Source organism: Corapipo altera, unplaced genomic scaffold (assembly GCF_003945725.1).
Source record: "Corapipo altera isolate COAL_440 unplaced genomic scaffold, ASM394572v1 46, whole genome shotgun sequence".
Taxonomy (NCBI): Eukaryota; Metazoa; Chordata; class Aves; order Passeriformes; family Pipridae; genus Corapipo; species Corapipo altera.
Genome location: NW_020884883.1, coordinates 15253177 through 15260714, shown reverse-complemented (window position 1 = coordinate 15260714; position 7538 = coordinate 15253177). Strand labels below are relative to the sequence as shown.

Below are 7538 nucleotides of genomic sequence, written 5' to 3'. Positions count from 1 at the left end.
AACATTTTTTATGGAATTATTCATGAAACATGTAACAGAGTTCTTCTACAGTAATAAAGTGCTTATATTCATGCCTACATTTTTTATTAGACTTTACTTATATTTAGACTTTTTGAAAGAGTTATAAGTAACACCTGACCATAGAAATGGATGAGAGAGATCTCAAACCAGAGAAAATATGGTGCCTACAGCATCTGCAATGCTACCAATATTGCATCATTTTTATGTGAATCATAGAATCATAGAATGTCCTGAGCTGGAAAAGACTCATAAGGATCATTGAGTACAACTCCTGGTCCTGCACAGGACAACTCCAAGAGTCACACCATGTGCCTGCGAACATTGTCAAAACACTTGAACTCTGTCAGGCTCGGTGCTGTGACCACTGACCTGGGGAACCTGTTCCAGTGCCCAACCATCCTCTGGGTGGTGAACCTATTCCTAATAAGCAACCTAAACCGCCCTGACACACCTTCAGACCATTCCCTCTGGTCCTGTAAGTGGTCATCAGAGAGAAGAGATCAGTGCCTGCCCCTCCTCTTCCCCTCATGAAGAAGTTGTAACTGCAGGGAGGTCTCCCCTCAGTCTCCTCTTCTCCAGGCTGAACAGACCAAGTGCCCTCAGCCACTCCTCATATGGCTTCCTCTCAAGGCCCTTCACCATCTTTGTAACTCTCTTTTGGATACTCTCTAATAGCTTTATATCCTTTTATTGTGATGCCCAAAACTGCACACAGGCCTCGAGGTAAAGTTACACCAGTGCAGAGCAGAGTGGGACAATCCCCTCCCTCGACTGGCCAGTGTTGCTTTACCTGATGCACAGGACATGATTACCCCTCCTGGCTGCCAGGGCATATTGTTGACTCATATTCAATTTGCCATTGAGCAGGACCCCTGGGTCCCTCTCCATGGTGCTGCTCTCCAGCCTCTCATTTCCCAAAAATTGTGGAGAATGCAGGTATCGATCCCGCTACCTCTCGCATGCTAAGCGAGCGCTCTACCATTTGAGCTAATTCCCCTTCCTATCTGGAGCATTTTCATGTAAAAATATCCATCATATTGTTACTATACTTGTGTCATCATCTTATTGTGAAAGTCTCAGATAAATAAGTAGCACAAGAGTTGCATTCATCAGGAATGGACTTTGTTCACAAAATAATTATACATAATAAAGAGACATGCAGTGGTAGCTACCGTAAGACCAGCTTATTGAACAAAGTCTTTATCACATTCAACTCATCCTTAACTACCTTTTACCTGTGTAAAGACTACCATTAAAGGAACTCATATGCTGGATTCACATCACCCAGCTTTCATCAAGCTAAAGTTTTGCACGATAGCTAATTTACCTGGCTTTCTTACCAGACAGTGGATCAAAATATGTGACTTTGGGACATGGATCTTCATATCCTAAACTGTATTTCTGAAGGTGCTTTTGCCTTTATTTCATGAAGATTGTTGATGAATGTTTAATCTAGATACTAATTTTTAGCTGTCTGTGTATGAGTGGGATAAATCCCACCTTGTGAGTTAAATTGAGACTGAAGAAAATGCAAGCACTGAAGTATATAAGATCTTAAATAGCATTACTAATGAACTCTGTTGATCTGAGTCATGCTACCCTGATCACAACTAATGACACAATACTGGCTTGTCCTCCCATCAGCTAAATGACTTATAGATAAATTTGTTAACTTGTACTTCTGGGAAACTGCTTCATACAATTCTCCTACCAATTTCATTAACTTCTGAAGGTAAAACCTGGGCTGAGCCTTATGGTTCTGTTTTACACATGCAAACTTTTCAGTCTTGCAACACCAGTTTAAAAATCACTGAGCTCTAAATACCACTAAATTAATCAGAACACAAAATTTAATAAATATTGGCTCATGAAGAGACAGATGCTACTTTGCCAGACAATGTCCTTCATGAAAAAATGAATTAATGCATGTTTCTTCCTTCCAAATTTATTGTTATATTCTTTATCTTTCTTGCAGGTACCATTAATTTTAGTGAGAGAAATTGTAAGGGCAAAAAGGCCAGAATGCTCATGCTCTATCACTGTCATCCAGGCCAATGTATAGACCCAGTTAAGTATATCCATTGGCCAAAACAAATGAGATATATTTTTGGTCAGACATATTTTTTATTTGTAGAGAAAAATAATTTAGAATATACTGACAGCTAATAGCATGCAGCTGGTCTAGAGCCAGCCCTTTCATTTTAGTAGGAAGTACCATTCAGGGGTTTGAAGCAGAACAGATTTATCGAAGTCCACTTCTAATGACAGGATAGAATTTGGATTCATACTCTCTGTCTCAGTCTGCTCAGTGCTTGACAAAGATATGCCAAGCAGTTGAGAATGACTGAGAATCATTAACTGTTTTTCTGTTCAAAAATTATAGAATAGATACTACTGTAGTTATTATTGGTTTTGAAAATCTCTCTGGAATTGAACAGCATACTTAAAAAAAGAATTTAAAAAAAAAGAAAAAAAAGAAAAGACCAAACACAGCACATTCTGGGGAAGAACCTCTTAGCATAAAAAGAGAAACTCAACTAAAAAAAAAAAAAACTTTGCAAAGAGATGGATATATTTTACAGATAGCTCAGATCCTCAGCTGCAAAGCACCCTGAAGTCAGCAGAACTGTATCTATTTGTCCCAGTTTGTGCATCTGATCCAGTCTTCCCTTGAAGAGCATGGGGATAGCGCAGACACTGTTGTTGAGATCAGCAGCACTTTTGTACATCTAAGCAGCATGACGGCAGAGCCTCCCAGACAGTTGCATGAGCACAATTAACAGATTGGGCTGGAAAATCACACTGTTTGTGTGATAAGTGCCCCTTTGCAGGGTGCAAGCTGTTCCACATCTCCAAACTGCTTTGCTGCTTTTTCCTTTGCACAGGGAGAATCCTCCACAGTGTGTGACTTAGTGGTAAACTGCCACTGCCAAATGCATGCAGCTATTTAATGCCTTGCTGCTGAGATTTGGGATTTCTTGATGTTCATCTCAAATGTAAAATATATCTGAATCATAATCTCTGAGAGGTTAAAGATTTCAGCAGGGGAAAAAGTGGTATTTTGTCATCCTGTCATCTGAAATTGTTTTATATTTCACACTGCAAAGTAAAAATATAAAGGGATCATCACCTAGGTAATAAACTGCCAGTTTCCAGACAAACATTTTAACTGATTTACACCTGTTTTCCTCTAGGAAAAGCTACGTTTTATGTGATGTGTTTCTTCCTCAACTGATAAATGACAATGGTGCAAGTATCTTCATCTTGGTGTGAATTGACCCAGATTTTAGAAGACTAAGTTTTTACATTTTGACCAATCAACTTCTAGAAACATAAAAACTGCTGAGAGTTTAGTTCTGAAACTTTTATAATATTCACCTGGTGACAAAGTAATGTCCTTAATTATATACTTTATTGAAATGAAACTTCAGGAAAAGATAAAACCCATTTTCATTGTAGCACATCAATATTTGATTTAATATCAGAGTCAGAAAACATAGCTCAGTCTTCTTTTTTCTGTCCTATAATTTCTGTGAATACCTTCAAGATCTTTCCAAAATATGAAATGGAAAGAAAGAGAGTCCAAACAAGTCTGCATATAGATTTTCAACAAATTCCTTCAGTATATACATCTCAGAAAATATACATAATGATGAAAATATACATTTGAGTTTGAAGATAATTTTGTAAACCATGATCAGTCTCTCCTCAATGATGAATGATGCTTCTGTAAAGTAGTAGATTTTTTTTACAATGTGTCAAGACACAGAAAGCAAAAATGAAGAATCAAAAGTAACAAATCTGCAGATAAACAGCACTATTCTTTTTATAATTCTCTTAAAGCTCCCCTTTCCATGATGAGTACTCAAACCACTGGGAATGCTCAAAATGTCAATGCTTTCCTCTTTACAGTATCACAGGTTTGATGTGCTCTCCGTCTTTCTGCATCTTTTTTTTTAAGTTTTGATGGAAGCATCTTATTAGGCAGATGGCCCAGAACTAGGCTACTGATTATTACGGTAACGCAAATAAATAATCATATCCCTTCCCTTCCCTTCCCTTCCCTTCCCTTCCCTTCCCTTCCCTTCCCTTCCCTTCCCTTCCCTTCCCTTCCCTTTATGGTAGTTTAAGAGATTTCATCTCTATTTGGTTTGAATTAAAGGGAACAATCACTGTTTTTTAAAAATGCATTTTTCCAGTCATCATCAGAACAGGGAAGTTTATAAGGAACTGAAGGTGGGATGTGTTAGGTTTACCTGAACTAATTCAAGCATTAATAGAACATCCCATTTGTGTAGCTGGGGAAGTAGAATTGCACTGAGTGGTGAGGGAAAAATAAAGCCAGAATTCAGGGTGAAAAAAAATCAGTTGCTCACTCACAAGGCAAAAGAACCAGAGATTTCATTTTAAGGTATTTGAGAACTGTTGCATGTCTACTGAGCATCCTCAGGCTACTGAGTCTCATGGATTTGTTTTTCTAATAAAATTCAGCAAATACTAGCTACTACTTCAGTATTCCTCAGGGACTGGAATTTGATAGCTGGGGGACAGGTAATGAAACTGTATGTATATTTAAGTTTTGTTAGTAGCATATGACTTGTCCCACTGTGTAGTTAATCAACAGATGTAGCTCCTCTGAAATGAAAGCTTACACAAATGAGACTAATTTTGGAATGTTAAACATATTTGCCTTTTTCTCTGTAACCTGTAGATAATATTAATATCATCATTATTAATAATAATTAATTACTATTATTTTAAGATCTAGTTCAATGTTACATGAGTTTTATTATATCACTAGAAAAATATACTCTGTATAGTCTCTCACTGCTGGAAGGGGGATAAAATTTAGAAAATAAGAGTTTTCCATGACTTTTTTCTTTTTGTACAACAAAATCAATCCTTATTCCATCTTTACATTGTATGACAAAATTAGCTTAAAACTGTAAAATTAAAATATAAAAACTATGACAATCATAAGAAAGGCTTTGAAAATCACAGAAACATTTTGCTGATTAAAGGTCTTCTTTTGAGACACAGCTACACAACATATTTACTTTTTCACTCAGAGAAATGAAAGCATAAAAATATGTGTAAAGTTTTGATCATTTTCTGCTCTTGAACAAAAAGAGAGAATTAATTAACCTTATCAAGACAGCACTTTTTTTTTTAAGGGTGGAACTGTCTTCTGCAATGTTGCATGGACAGACAGATATGATCTTTTCATCTTCCACATGAGTTTAAAGAGCAGTGGAGGTCAAGCTCTCCTTGAGCTTAGTGTGTGCGCTTGAGTTTCTTTGGATATGTGTGCCCCAGGGAACTTTCAGGATATGTTTTCTCACTCCTCAAGGGCTCTATCTGTCATGTCATTGACTTTGCTCAGAGCAAGGTTCTTCACCCAGAGAGTGGTTGGGCACTGGAACAGTCTCCCCGGGAAGTGGTCACAGCAACAAACCTGACAGAGTTCAGAAATATTTGGACAATGCTTTCATGCACATGGTGTGATTCTTGGGGCATTCATGTGCAGGGCCAGGAGTTGGACTGGATGGTACTTGTGAGTCCCTTCCAACGCAGGCTATTCTATGATTATATGAAATATTTTCGCTATGTGGTCCTTCCTAGAAGGTCCTAAAGACTGCGTGTCTCAAAGGCAGCTGGGGTATGTGATGACATGTATGGGTCTTCTCCTGTAAGAGCCCTTCAGTTGCTGTCACCTTTCACCAAGGTCACAAGGTTGGAATCTGCTTTCTGTGTCACACTTGTAATGGGCAATATGGAAATATACATTTTATGACATATGTTTGTGACACCTTTGTTAAGGGAACTTTTGCCTCTGACCATTCAGCAGGCACTCTGGTAGTCACACTCCCACCACCAAAGACTTTCACTGCTGGGATTGGAGCCCTTTTGCAGTGGGTGGCTCCAGTGAGCCTATGGGTCCTTTCTTGATTCCCTGCACACACCAGTCTTACGCAGTCAGACCAGGTTTCCTTATTGGTTCAACCCTGGAGTTCCCATAGCAGAGTCTCAAATGTCTCATTACATAAATCAATTTATTCACGGTGCACTAACATAAAAGCAGCTCAAGCTGGGTGCTACCATGGAGACACCCCAAAGGAAGGAATTCCTGGGCTTTTATACCCTCACAATCTAAGCACATGAAAGTTTCAGCTCTTCCTCCTGAGTCCTCAGCTCCTGCTGTGTCACTGTGTTCGGACACCTGGTCAATGCCAGGGGTCCCTGTGCCTCTTGTTGTGCAAAGGGTTGGCAGCTAACATTGCCTCTTGCTTCAGGGCCTCAACACTCAGAGCTCAACCTACAGCTTGCACTGCAGCTGCACCCTGAGCTACCTGCATGCCTCAACACCTTGTTAAGCTTTGTTGTATTGCACTCACGTTAAAGTATATATTTGAAATTCATATTGAATAAAATATGGTAGGGTGGCCTCTGATAGACTAAAGGTTGATCCTATTGCCAGGGAAGGGAAGGAGATATTGGTCAGTAATTTCAGCTGATCATTTGTGGATTTTGTGGATTGCTTCTTCATGACCAATGCTTTCCTCATCAAAGACTTCTGTTAAAGATAGAGAAGACTTACTATACCAACACACTAATAAATTCCCCTTACTGTTATAGAGTGAATATATCTTTAATCTCTTTGAGGTTGCAAGTCTGAACTTGTCTCCTCTGATGTTCATTTCATGTTGAACAAGAATTTTACAGGTAGCTGCTGATCAGGAATGTGAAGAAAATATCCAGTTAAGGAACAACGTACAGATGTAAAGAAAATTATTGTGTTATGTTAGTGATCAGCAGCTTATGATCAGAAGGCTTCACTCTTGAAGGAGATAAATAATTTTTTTGTTTGTATAAACAGAAGCTTCATGCAAAATCCAGAGCAGTAAGGTATGTTGGCTGTAAGTGTATTTGGTTCAATCTTGTGAAACAGTAAGTTTCATTCCTTTTTATCCACTTAGAAAAGTTGACTGTAAATGATCTCATGTAGAACTTAAAAACATGTTATCAAAGAGGAAACCACCATTCATTTGAGTCTATATCCTTTTAAAAGTATTTTTAAGTGCTCTCTCATTCATAACTTTATCTAGCAAAACAGGAGGAAAGCATGTGAAACAAATATTGTAACCTTGATTATTTTGTTAACTCTCGGTTCATTTTTTCAAAGAATTGCTTTCACTAAACAAGCAACTGATTCAGAAGTTCTCCAGAAAGATTGAACTTATTAATACATATTCTTTTAAGATCTCTTGAAGATTTTTCAATCTAAATCTTTGTGTTAGATGAAGAAGAAACTTTCCTATTCATGCATCCTTCTGATAGTGATCCTTCTCTAAATGTGAAATTTCAGTGTGGTCTAGATTTTGGGGGTTTGAGAGGCCTTTTGTGGGTTAGACCACATTAGCAGAGAGATGTTATTTTATATCTCATGAACACAGTTAGGCAGAGATCGACTGCATCTTACGAGTACAACTCCAGTTCCATTTGCTTCTTCATGAAGA

General features: G+C 38.1%; 1 non-coding gene across 1 annotated transcript; it reads right to left on the bottom strand.

The window, feature by feature from the left end:
• Positions 1 to 945: 945 nt before the first annotated feature.
• On the bottom strand, positions 946 to 1018 carry TRNAA-AGC. The gene has a single exon. It is a non-coding gene; the product is annotated as a tRNA-Ala (tRNA).
• Between the last annotated feature and the right edge of the window lie 6520 nt (positions 1019 to 7538).